A 12,238-nucleotide genomic window follows, 5' to 3' on the forward strand; every position below is an offset into this window, starting at 1 on the left:
ATTTTCCAAGATCAACATGTGTGTCATCAACCTTGAGAGAATCATGTGCCCCAACAAGTCTGGAGTTCCTGTGTCGCTCTGTATAAGGGGGGCTGTGCATGCAATCCATCACCTTGACACCTCAAGTGAAACATCAAGGCTTGCCCAGTCATCATGGATGCAAGGAGGGGGCCATATGATAGGGGGTCTGGTAACTTCCCACCAGCTTTTCTAAGGTTTGGTAAATCATCATTCATGTGTCCTGGTGTAAGACCTGGCCTGAGTATACATTACAAGGTGCACGCCATTGCCCATGATGTACCCACATGTACAACTGATGCAATGTCCCCAGAATGTTTGGCCAAAGCCGGACTTGCAAATCAAAGTTGTCTACACATTACAGAACTGAAGCCCCCTACCCTGTGCTATGTTGTGCTACATGTGTTAAACAGCACACACATGGTGGCTGCATGGGTGCCCTTAGGCCCACAGTGAGTTTGGCACTGCACTGGGTGCTGCAACAGTACCCTGATACATTGTACATGATTTGCACAAAGTAACAGGTATGCACACAGCATTCACATCATATGCATTTGTGATGTAACCTATATCACTCACAAATATCACGGTTGCAGGTCCATGACGTGAAAACTGCTGAGATCTGGCATGGGAAGAATCATCGACTTTTCCCACAACCATCTAGATCTGAGTTGTCTACTAACTGTGTACACCAAAGACTGTTGTGCAGCACAATATGGGTCCTTGCAGTACGACAACCTCCTTACATCTGAAGGGCACTGATGCACCTGTTGTGCATGTGTCTCCTACATAAGGCCCCTAGATACCTCTGTAGATAAAACCCACATCTTTACCGTCTTGTCAGGAAGTGTAAGCTATGTGTGGCCACAGTGCTGACAATAGTGCTGTGACAAAGTGGTTGTCAACAGGCATGCTATGTACATTATCAGCTGTCCTGACACCTATCATGGTAGACATCAATGAAGAAGTGGCCAGCCATTTCAATTCCTATTACACACAATTCCATGCCAGCACTTGTTGCCCCTTGAGCTACAAGCAAGCCATTCTCATTGCATAACATTTCAACAGCCATGATGTCACCATCCATTCTCCAATGATATCATATCATTGGTCAGGCAAAACCATATTTCATAGCATTCCACACTTCAGACGGACTCACACCAAATCCTGGATTGGCACACATGACGCACAAGATGACACTTACTGGCTACATCAGGGTCTTCTAATCAGGTCACCTGTCCTACGGTGTAGGGCGAAGGTCCACCTGCAAGACATGAATGGAAAACATTACTTAGTGTAATTTGTACATATCAGTTAATGGATGGCATAGTTCACTGTCATCTTGTTAGGCTGAGTGAGTGTGTCATCCTAGTGGTAGATAGAGCAACTGGCAAACATCTATGCTCAGTCAATCACAAATAGTCTCAGATAATGTAGACCCACGCACCTCCAAACCACCACTGTCCCTTACACTCCTGTGGTGCTTCCCACTGCACCATTTAAACAAGGCATTGTCATGCAGGTGTCTGTTAGCTCTACACCTCATGACCATATGTGACGGCTTGACCCAGTATACTTCATCTGAGGGGCATGCAATGGTTGTTGCAGTGGCGATCCCATTGTGACACCCATAGCATTTGCACCTGCCCCAGATGTTGTAGACATCTACCTCATTGTCACAGCAAACTTGACAAACAACAGCCATGGGGTTGTGTGTGTATTCTAAAGTATTGAGGAATGCCGTGATACATCCTTGTGGGAAATGAGTAATATGTGTGTGCCATCCCTTGGCACACATATGATCAATAATGCTATGGGAGTTTACTCATGTGAAAATACTGGTACTTACCTGCACATTGACTGATTGAAATCATGGATGTATTGCCAACAGTGTGTGGCCAGCCATTGTTGACATGGCATACCATTATTTGTCCAGGGAGGGATGAGAACATGGCGGTCATGCATACATTTTTCACCATCGTGCGTTAAAAGGCGCATGAACGTGTGATTGATGCTCAGGGCCCAGGTGACATTTTACTGACATTGCAGTGTGTGGATTGAATGCGTTTGCATCAATTTTTTTGATGCATGATGTTATTCCGTGGAATTTTGCATTGTGGGCCTTTAGTGCGCCCTGATTCACTTACCATGTCACATGGGCTGTGCTACAATGTTGTATATGTGGTATGGCTACATGATCGTAACTATCCAGTAATGTAATAACGGTGACATTGGTATGTTGAATGGGTTTGTCTATGAGTCTGCTGCATGCAATTACTCATACCTTGTGCAGCTATACTGTGTCCACATACATGTTGGCACATGTGTGCTATGTGTGTACATATGTCTATTTGAATACTAATTTGTGGGAGGACTACATTGTTATGTCTGAGATAGAAATATACACATACCAACAACACAATATATATGATGGTCTGTGCCCAAAACATGGTAAGGCATGTGACAATCGTGAAAATCTGTACTCAGAGTATGCAATGGACTAGGACTGGATTGACATCACATTACCCCTGGCAATTTGTGTGTGCATGTGTGTCCACTCCATGGTGTGTTGTTGGATTTTACTTCATCCTGCTCTGCTACACATGTAACATATGGTTCCCCATGCATCTTAGTTGCAGGAGATGTTATGTACACTTGTGTTACTGAAGGTTGATGTATGCAGTGTGTGTGTAAAGACATGTGTAGTCACATCAGTGCCACCTATGTTTCCGTATTTCGGATACATGTGAAGGTCATTTTTTACAGTCACTGATTTTCTGATACATATGCCCTTACTTTTGTGCTAGGTTGCCTTTTGTTCAAAATCCATACATATTACCATGTGTGCATCATTATAGTGGTACTAGTATGCTGAGATATGTGGTATATGCGTGCATGCCTCCAACTAGGCACTCACATTTTTCCACATCATGTTTGTTATGACTGTCACATACAATTGCATACCACTATGTAGCTGTGTTGCAGTCTGGCATACATGCCAGCCTACTCATCATCACAGTTGTGTGAGTTTGTATGGCAAAAAAAACCATGGTTGTACGTGAAGGGGCAGGTTAATGGAGCTCCAGTTTACTAAGCCCCCTGTGCACGTGTATCAGGTTCCTGACAATGTCATACATTTATGTAGCCAGAGCAGTGGTATGTGGGTTTATTTAGTGGGGATCTAGACTCTTCATGATTGCTACTCAGCAGAACTATGCACACTCCCCAGCAGACAGACACATGCACAATTGTGATCAAACAGACCATGTTCCTCTCTGGCACTTGATGTCAGCCTTCCCCTCTCATGTACAGAGGTCTAGGTGTTTGCATGTGCAGGGCATGTCTCATTATTTGATGTCCTTAGTTTTTTCCATGGGCAGCTTGTTTAGGGGTCGTATAACTGTTACGACTCTGTCGTCCCATTTCTAGGGGGCACTGTAAGGGAACTGTCGGAAGCCTGGGAATCACCTTAAACACTTATCTAGAGTCCCTTGCTGACTCCTGTTTGTTTCTCTTTTCTCCATGGTACACTTGTGTAGTACTACATTTGCTTACTGGGACTGCAAATCCCATAATGCACAGCCTGGTAGTCAGGAAAGCCCGGATTACGTTTCCCATTGCTTTCTATGGGAGAAGTCCAGTTGCTCCTTTTCACTGGATCCTCTCCTCCAGGACTTGCAAGTGTCTGAAACTACACACACCTGAGACCTCTCCTGTGCAGCCCGGCTTGGAATTGCTTATAAGCAGCCATTTCCTCAAGATCCCCGTCGTGCATTGGAGTTCGATTCCTTTGTGTTACAGACCCTTTGTCGGATGGTGTTCCAGTTTTGTTCCAGCTTGATCATGTTTCCTGTTTCTCTGCCCTGCTCCTGATTGTTCCAGCCAGAGTCTGCTCCCTACCTCTTAGCCTTGTACCTGTTTGTTTCTTCCAGAGCCAGCTCCTTGTTTCTCTGCCCTGCTCCTGCCTTGTTTCAGCCTGAACCTGCTCTCTGTTTCTCATTCCTGTTTACTGCTTTTTCCTGCTCCCTGTATTCCAGCCCTGTCCTTGCCTGTTCCAGCCCGAGCCTACTCTCAGTTTCCCAGTCCTGTCTCTGTTTGTCCCAGCCAGAAGTTTGCGCCCTGTTTTCCAGTCCTAGTTCTGCCTTTGTTCAGCCTGAGCCTGTTCCCAGTTCTTGCCTCTGCCTCTTAGTTTGTTCCCTTCTGTTTCCGTTTCTTCTTGGTTATTTGTGTCTGGTAAATGTTCTATCAGTCTTCACCAGTGTATAAGTGTCCTCCTTTGTACTGGGGTTGGCTCCTGGTTTCCAGGAGGCAATTCCAGCCCCCATCCTTGTCCAGTGTTATACGTTGTCTTTCGTGCCTAACAGTGACAGTGTGCTATTGCTGTTTTCTCAGTAATCGCCACTGTGTTTCCAGCTGGACCCACAAGAGCGTGTTTTGTGTATGTAAGTGCTTTCCTTGTTTGTGCTCTAGGGTCCAGAGACAGAATCACTTCTGCTGCCTCCTTTCTATGGGGCTGGCAGGGTGACTATCTGTAAGAGCAAACTGCACAGAGGTATTGACATTCCCTGTCACTGTGGGAGGTTCTGCGTCTTACTCTGTGTACAACCCCAGCGTGTTTGTCCATTAGTAATCTGTTTCCTGTTTGTTCACACAAGGGTTGCTCTGATTTTACTTTCCTGTGCCTGTCCATAGCTGTCCTTTCCGTGTATGCCTTTAGCTGCTCTTCTTCCCCAGTATACTACCTCTTTAGAATATTCGGTGACCTCAAGGGGTGTCCCAACCAGAGTCCTGATCAGACCCGCCCGAAACCGTAACAATATCTGTTGTGACTTCAACTTTAGGTACATGCCAGGGTACAGATGGTGTTGTCTGTCACTGCCTCCTCTCATGGGGGCATGCGATGGGCAAATACCAGGGTATGCTAGTGGCCAACAAGATTGGGTTATGTACTGACCTGGCCACCCTCTCTGTACATATGTTAAATAAGGACATTGATGTGTTGCACAGTCAGTATTGGTCTGTGTGTGTTTGTCCACATTACTGGCAAGGTATGGATTGTCTCCTACATTGCACCCATTCTTTAGGCTGCTTGCACTTTGTACACATCTTCTACAGCAACATTGTCTGGTCATAAATGGACAGGATGCAACATGTGACTTGTGTAATTTGTAGATGTACACATCTCTTATTACTGGCTACTTGATAGTTACCTTCCCATTGACGGTATGTGTGTGATGTAATGAGTGCCACGCACACATGACATTACACCTGCCACTGTAATTGTGTTGTCTCCAAGTGACCTTACATGTTGTATTTTCAAGTATCTGTGGGTATCTCTAAGCTGTCCTTCCACATCCTCCGTTGAACATGGGTATGCTTTTTTTCCAGCATGCCACAACCTAGGTAACTCTTACCATGACTGAATGATGTTGAGGTGTGAAATCATCTCAGTGCTGTACTTTTCATTAGCCAAATGCAACTTATATGGTTAGGTCTACTCTCACTCAGTTTGATGTTCGGTCCCTGACATTATTAAACAATGCTGGACATAGTAGCACATCCCACATTTGATTGTGATTGTGGAGCCCAAAACATGTATGGGATAATTTGTTACTGTTGCTACCATGCTCTTGTTCTGTCATGCGAGTGACAATGAGTGGTGTATATTGCTGTGTGCTGTGTGATGTTGTTATACAGAGCATAGTAGGTAAACATGCTGACAGATGTCAAGCATTGTTGATGCTGGCAAACCCGTTGATACACCCGTACATCAGTCTTCACATGTTTATCTGGATTTGCTGTAGGCATGTGTCAAGACAGCAGATTTGTCCAACAAGTGTGCATCTTATGTATATATGGAGTGTAACGCTCTGCCTACATTCCACCTAGACAATTATTTGGTGGTACATTGTTCTATTAAATTCTTAGATCCTGCCAATGGGTCATGTGTTTGGATAGTGATTCTGCACCCATACCTGCTTAATTTGTCTGGTAATCCATTGCACACTCCACAGCCAACGTGTGCCTGCCATACATGAGGTACAGTCCACCGTGTGTCAGGCTAGTGCCCAAAGGCAGTGCCAGGATATAATCCCATGGATACACTGTGCAGGCTCAGCATCTGACATGGGTTACAATCCCTGGACAATTACGGAAGGACCATAATTACCTTTGATGTCCCCCCTTGTCACACATGTACCGTGCAGGTAAAGCAGCAATCACCCTGAGTTGTGACAGTGTTCGGTTCCAATATTACTAAAAATCCATTTGTTGACAGTCCCTACCTTATGTGTGCCCCCCTTGCATACATCCTGTTGGGCATGGTGTTGTTGTGAGGAATGGGTTAGAAATTAGCACCTTATCCACTTGAAGGTACAATATATGTAGTGGTGCATGGATCTAGACCGTCAAGAGTCACATGCCCGCTGAATCGCGCACCACTGATATGTGAGATGGAGGCAGCAGACTTTCTTACATCACAAATGATGTTGCTACAATACTTGTAACTTTTGTGTTTCTTACCTGCTCCCTGAGGTTTGAGTCACATTCCAATGGTATATGTAGTTGAGAATGAATAGACCAAGGAGAATCAGGTGCAAAGTATTTTATTTGTGCTATTTAAAATGTGATGTTGTTAGTCCAGTCACTATGTATAAAAGTTCTCTACAATGTGCAGTCTCCTTCAAACTCCTGCAGGAATGTTCCGTTGCTCCCACTCGAAATTATCTGCTCCATCATCATCCTCCTCCTCGTTGCGACATCAACCTGGTCATACCAGGGGACATTTGTTCTCACACAGATGTTGTGGAGATTTGCAAATGGCAGTATGATTTTGCATATGAGTGGTGGAGCATGCAAGAGGCTTCCTCCTGTCTGGGCCAGGCATGTGAATCTTAATTCAGGAGCCCAAATGTCCTCTCCACCACATTGCATGTTCTTCTTTGCCCTTTGTTGTAGGCATGCTATTCCACAGTTGTGGAACTGGCAAATGGAATCATAACCCATGGCTATATACTGTAACCTTTATCAGCTGCAAAGGAAAGAGAGAAGATGTGTTGGTAAAGCTTGATAGTGGTTGGGAACATACAATGGCTGTTATTAATTGTAGTTGGAGTGGAGACTCAAATTTGCTTGTGGTATAGTGTATGTTCCTGTTCTTGTGAAATGCTTTCATTGGACTGTGTTGGTGGACATGACAATCTTGGGTAGTGGCTCAAGGACCTGGGAATTTTCATATTGATTCCAAAATGATGGTTATAATTTAGCAAAAATGTGTTGTGTAGTCCGTATTTGAAGCAGTGTTCTATTGCAAGATGGAACCTACCAAACTCTTGCACCACAATGGTGTCAAATGCTGAGACACCATAGTTGTCCTACAAAGCCAGACTGTGCCGCCCATGTTACGAAATGGCACTACACATGCAGTGTGACACTTTCATTTTTCATATGGGTCCCTTAGTACAGTGCACGTAAGGTCAGGTATGTCTTCAATACTCATACTGAGTTCTACTATGGCACCCATGATGTTTACAGTTTTTTTGCAAACTCTGCACCATGGTAGGCCGTTACTGGTACACAGAACAGACATGGTGGTATTAGGGGGCACTAGTGGTGCATGTGAGGTGCTGCCCCATTTCTCATTATTCAGCCCCATGGTCTTTAATGACAGGTGTATGTGCACACTACAGGTATGTGTAGATGATATGTAGTTGGTTATGGCACCACTTGGGTGAAATTTGATTTAGCTTCTGCCAGTGGCTTGCACACCATGATTTACGTGGGACTGTGCCTGTGTGTGACCTTCTTTAAATGGCCATGGCCTATTCCATTGACATGGCTGGGCTGTTCTTTGTTTGGTGTAATGTGTGTGTGATCTGTATTTAGTTTTCAAGCTGTGGACACTTGTAGTGGTTTGTGAGCAGCTTCTGTATGCAAAGGAGACATGGCTCCACCTGTCCACACGTGGAGTGCCAGTCAGGGTGTGGCTGTGTTATGTACATGTGGGGGGGTGTTTGTGAAGTGGAATGAATGTGGTGTAGTGTGGCATGTTGCATATGTGTTGTTGCCTGTACATCTATGTACCGTGGCCCATGTGTATTTAGTGTGGTGTTTGTCATGTTTGTCCTAGATGGTTGGTGTGGTGTGTGTGTTATGATTGGTATGGTGGCTTACCTAGGAGTACACCATTGCCATATTGGCCATCCTGGAACCGCTCAATGATAGTGCAATTGCGGAATATGAATGCATCATGGACGCTGCCGGGATATTTTGCTAGGATGTTGGTGAAGAGCCCACAGTGATCCACAGTGGCCTGCACATTGACTGAATGTGTGTTCCTATGGTTCCTATATAGGTGTTCTGTTGCTGTAGGTAGCACCAGTTGCACATGGGTATTGTTCATTGCACCCAGCACATGTGAGAACCCAGCAATTTGGTAGAAACCTTGCTTGGTCTCCTGCTGCAGATACTGGGTGTTTGGGAAGCAGATGTGGTGGGGTGTGAGGCGTATGATAGCATCCAGGACCTTAGGTAGGAGGACCGAGAAGGGCTGGGACATACCAGCCACTTGTGCACCCCGTTATCTGGAAAGATCCAGATGCCAGCATATGGAGGATAGTGAGGAGTTTGGTCATGGGTGGAATCGTAGTGGGAGTTTGCACCCTTTCTATGATGTGTGGCACAATGTGGTGCAGCAAGTATACAATGGACTGCCAGTTCAGTCGGTACATCCTGATCAAATCTTGTTCCCTGACGCCAAGGAAGGTTGTGCACTGTCTGAAGATCCTCTCCACCTTCTGTGTTGCCTTTGTGGCTGCTGTGGTGGTGTTTGGAGTTGCTGTGGTGGTGGAGGGACCTGCTGTCTTCACTGACGTCTGAGGCATGTGCCAAGCTGAAGCAGTACCACTTCCATGTTCTCCTGGAGGTTTCAAATGCTCCTTCTGTGTGTCTTCCTTGAGTGGTGATGTATGGGCCTCTTTTTAACGCTTGGTCTGACCAGGCATTACATTTTTACATGAATCGGACTTAGCGCCATTTTTTAGGTCCGATTCCTTGGTATGCATTATTTTTGCGTCAGTAGGTAAATATGGCGCTAGAGTGCTAGCGTCATTTTTTAGGAAGGGCATGCCTACCTTACATCTCATTGTCACAAAGAGACGCAAGGTCGATTGGCGCTCACTAAAAATGGCACCAACTCCTAAATTTTTACGCTAGACTTGTCTAGTGTCAAAATATAAATATGGAGTTAGGTTTGCACCACTTTAGCATTAAAAAAAATGACACTAAGGCGGCACAAAGTTTTCATAAATATGGGTCTTGGTGCCCAACTGGAAGGAGGGGGGTGACATACACCAGGAGGTTCAGGTTTAGGGGTAGCTCCAGTGGGGCGCAGGGTCCCTGAGGTGGATTGGGGAACTGGCACGGGCAGTCATATTCCTATTGGGGGGAGGGGCACTCTCCTGGTTCTAGGTGAGAGTGACAGGGAGAGTGGGTCCCCCCTGCTGGAAGTCCTGGGAGTGAAGTATGGTGACACCCCAGAAGAGTGTGAGTGTCAGGGACAGTTGGACAGTCTCACCAGTCTGAGCAAGGGGATATGGGGTACTTTTTCAAGGCACTGGATGGTGAGGTGCAGTGTAGTTTGCTTAACACATGTGAGAGACTGTGTGATGTGATTGCTGGAGATCATATGTTCAGTCCCTGTTTTCCAGAGCTACACCAGCACCAGGTGGGGTGTGAGTTCTCTCACCCCAGGGAACCTGCACTGGAGGAAGACCTCTGGGTGAGTGCCAGAGAGTCTGAAGAGGCATTTGGGGGTGTTCCTGAAGATAGTGACTCAGGTTTTCCCCAACCAAGGGAAGTGGGGGAGGTTTGCAGTGACCCAGGTAGATCCCAGTGTAGTGAAATGGGTGAGGGGTCCCATGTCCTGTCTCAGAAGAGAGGGAATAGGGGTGGGCAGAGACCCAAGTTGCCCGATACCCAGTCCCAGAGCCTGGAGGGCTCCATCAGAGATTGCCAGGGGAAGCCTAGTCTGTACCGGGATACCATCTGCTGTGGGGGACCCCATAGAGTCAGGAGAACTTGGGAGGAAAGGTGCGGCTGTCACAAGTGTCCCACCAGTTCTGGTGTCTGGCAGTACCACTCCTGGTGGGAGAGTTCAGAAGTCCAGAGAAAGGTGTGAGGGGGAGACAGTCCCCAGTGGGAGGACCAGGTGGTCAGGGGTTGCTAGCTGTGATGTCAGAGCACGGCATGGCCAGCCCTAGTGATGCCACTTCTGGCCTAGGAGGCGTTCATGCACTATCAAATGGACAGGGGACTGGAGATCTGTGTCAGGCAGACTCCTACCCAACACATGAGGAATGTATTTTCCTTTGAGGGTGTGGGGGTACTCCTTCGGAAGTCCTGGTTTGCCAGGCACAGGTCCAGCCTCAGGGTAAAGACCCTAGGTTGGAGGGCAAGGTTCTGGGAGCCCCCATAGACCTGAAGGGAGGGGCAACTGCTGAAAGTGTACCTACCATGCTATCTTCTGGGGGTACCACTCCAGGTGAGAGAGTGCAGTACCCCAGAGGGAGGGGCAGGAGAAGGGAAGACTCACCCCTGACCCTGTCCAGCCTAAGGGTACAGACCTTGTGCTGGGGGACCAGTGTCAGTGTGCCATCTCTGCACTGGTGGAAGAATTGTACAGCACTGCTTCCACAAGCACCCTGACAATTCTAGACTCTGGGGTTGCTGCTCCTAGGGGGAGGGTACAGAGTCTCACAGGGGAGGACCAGTATCAGGCTACTATCCCTAGCCTGGTGGGAGTGAGAGTGGACAAAGGGTGCCAGGCATCTGGGGCTGATGCCCCGTCTCCAAAGTCACAGTGTTTAGAGAGCCCTGAAAGGCCTAGGGCCTGCCTCTCGTCACTGACAGCTGTCAATGGCCACTGTGGTTTGCTGTCCTGGTAGACAGAGTTGCCCCGGACGGGGGGCAGGAGTCACACCCCACGGGTGGAGTGGGCCACCCCACTGTGTTGGCCATGGTGGTATTGTCTGCCCACTGGGATGCATCTGTGAGCAAAGTAAAGTTAAGTGCTGCACAGATGGTATTGGCAGGTGAGGAGAGGGGTCCCCCCTGTCTTAGCTTAGTGGGCCATGACAGTATGGACAGTGGGGTCCAACTGGGTTCAGAAAGGCATAGAACGGGAATGTGCCCCTGATGTTATGGCCCAGAGTCCATGTTCTATCACCCTTATCAATGTATTGATTGGTCTCCCCTGGCTGTAGGCTGGTGGGAGGTTGTGTTGGACCTGGATCTTTTTGCAGGTTTATCCCCGGAATTTTTGGCTTTGGCCTCCGATTTTTCTGACCCTCTTTTTGTTGGTTCTAGGACTCTGAGCACTTTACCACTGCTAACCAGTGCTAAAGTGCATGTGCTCTCTGTGTAAATTGTGATTATGATTGGTTATCCATGACTGGCATATTTCATTTACTAGTGAGTCCCTAGTATAGTGCATCATGTGTGGCTAGGGCCTGTGAATCAAATGGTATTAGTGGGCCTGCAGCACTGATTGGATTGTACCACCCACTTAAGTAGCCCTATAAACATATCTCAGACCTGCCATTGTAGTGTTGGTGTGTGAAGTTTTAAACTACAATGTCGACCTGGCAAGTGCACCCAGTTGCCATGCCCAAACCTTCCCTTTTAGTACATGTAATGCACCCCTAAGGTAGGCCTAAGGTAGCCCCATGGGCAGGGTGCAGTGTATTTAAAAGGTAGGACATATACTGGCGTGTTTCACATGTTCTGATGATGAAATACTGACAAGTTTGGGTTTCATTATTGAAAGGCCTATCTCTCATAGGTTAGCATGGGGATTCCCTTGAAATATATTTAAGTGCAATTTCCCACTGAGAGCAGATAGTGAGCTATAGTTTGGGGTCTCTGAAGCCACAATTTTAAAAAAACATCTTTAAGTGAAGGTGGATTTTAACTTGTGTGTTTGAAAAGGCCACTTTTTAGAAAGTGAGTATTTTCTTGTTTAACCTTTCTGTGCCTCTGTCTGGCTGTGGAATACACATCTGGATCAGGGTGAGAGTTAGGGTGGTTATGAATTCACTTTAGACAGTCACACAAATTAAGCTGGGGTGTGCCCTGCGTATCCTGGTGGGTCTTCCTGGGCTAAGGTGGGGGGAGGAACTCACACTTGCACCTGAATAGGAATGTGCCTTCTCACACTATACAA

General features: G+C 46.8%; 1 protein-coding gene across 4 annotated transcripts in view; it reads right to left on the bottom strand.

Annotated features, from left to right (window-relative positions):
- Window positions 1-12,238, bottom strand: part of SYT1 (synaptotagmin 1) — a 3,823,670-nt gene that overhangs the window by 1,216,172 nt on the left and 2,595,260 nt on the right. Inside the window, exon 2 of one of the 4 annotated variants that reach the window (XM_069228782.1) lies at window positions 1,223-1,282. The exons of the other annotated variants lie outside the window; for them this stretch is intronic. The gene's annotated coding sequence lies outside the window, so the exon portion shown is untranslated. The remainder of the gene's footprint in view (window positions 1-1,222; window positions 1,283-12,238) is intronic. 4 annotated transcript variants of the gene reach the window in all.

The sequence above is a fragment of the Pleurodeles waltl genome, chromosome 4_1 (assembly GCF_031143425.1).
Source record: "Pleurodeles waltl isolate 20211129_DDA chromosome 4_1, aPleWal1.hap1.20221129, whole genome shotgun sequence".
In the NCBI taxonomy this organism is placed as follows: Eukaryota; Metazoa; Chordata; class Amphibia; order Caudata; family Salamandridae; genus Pleurodeles; species Pleurodeles waltl.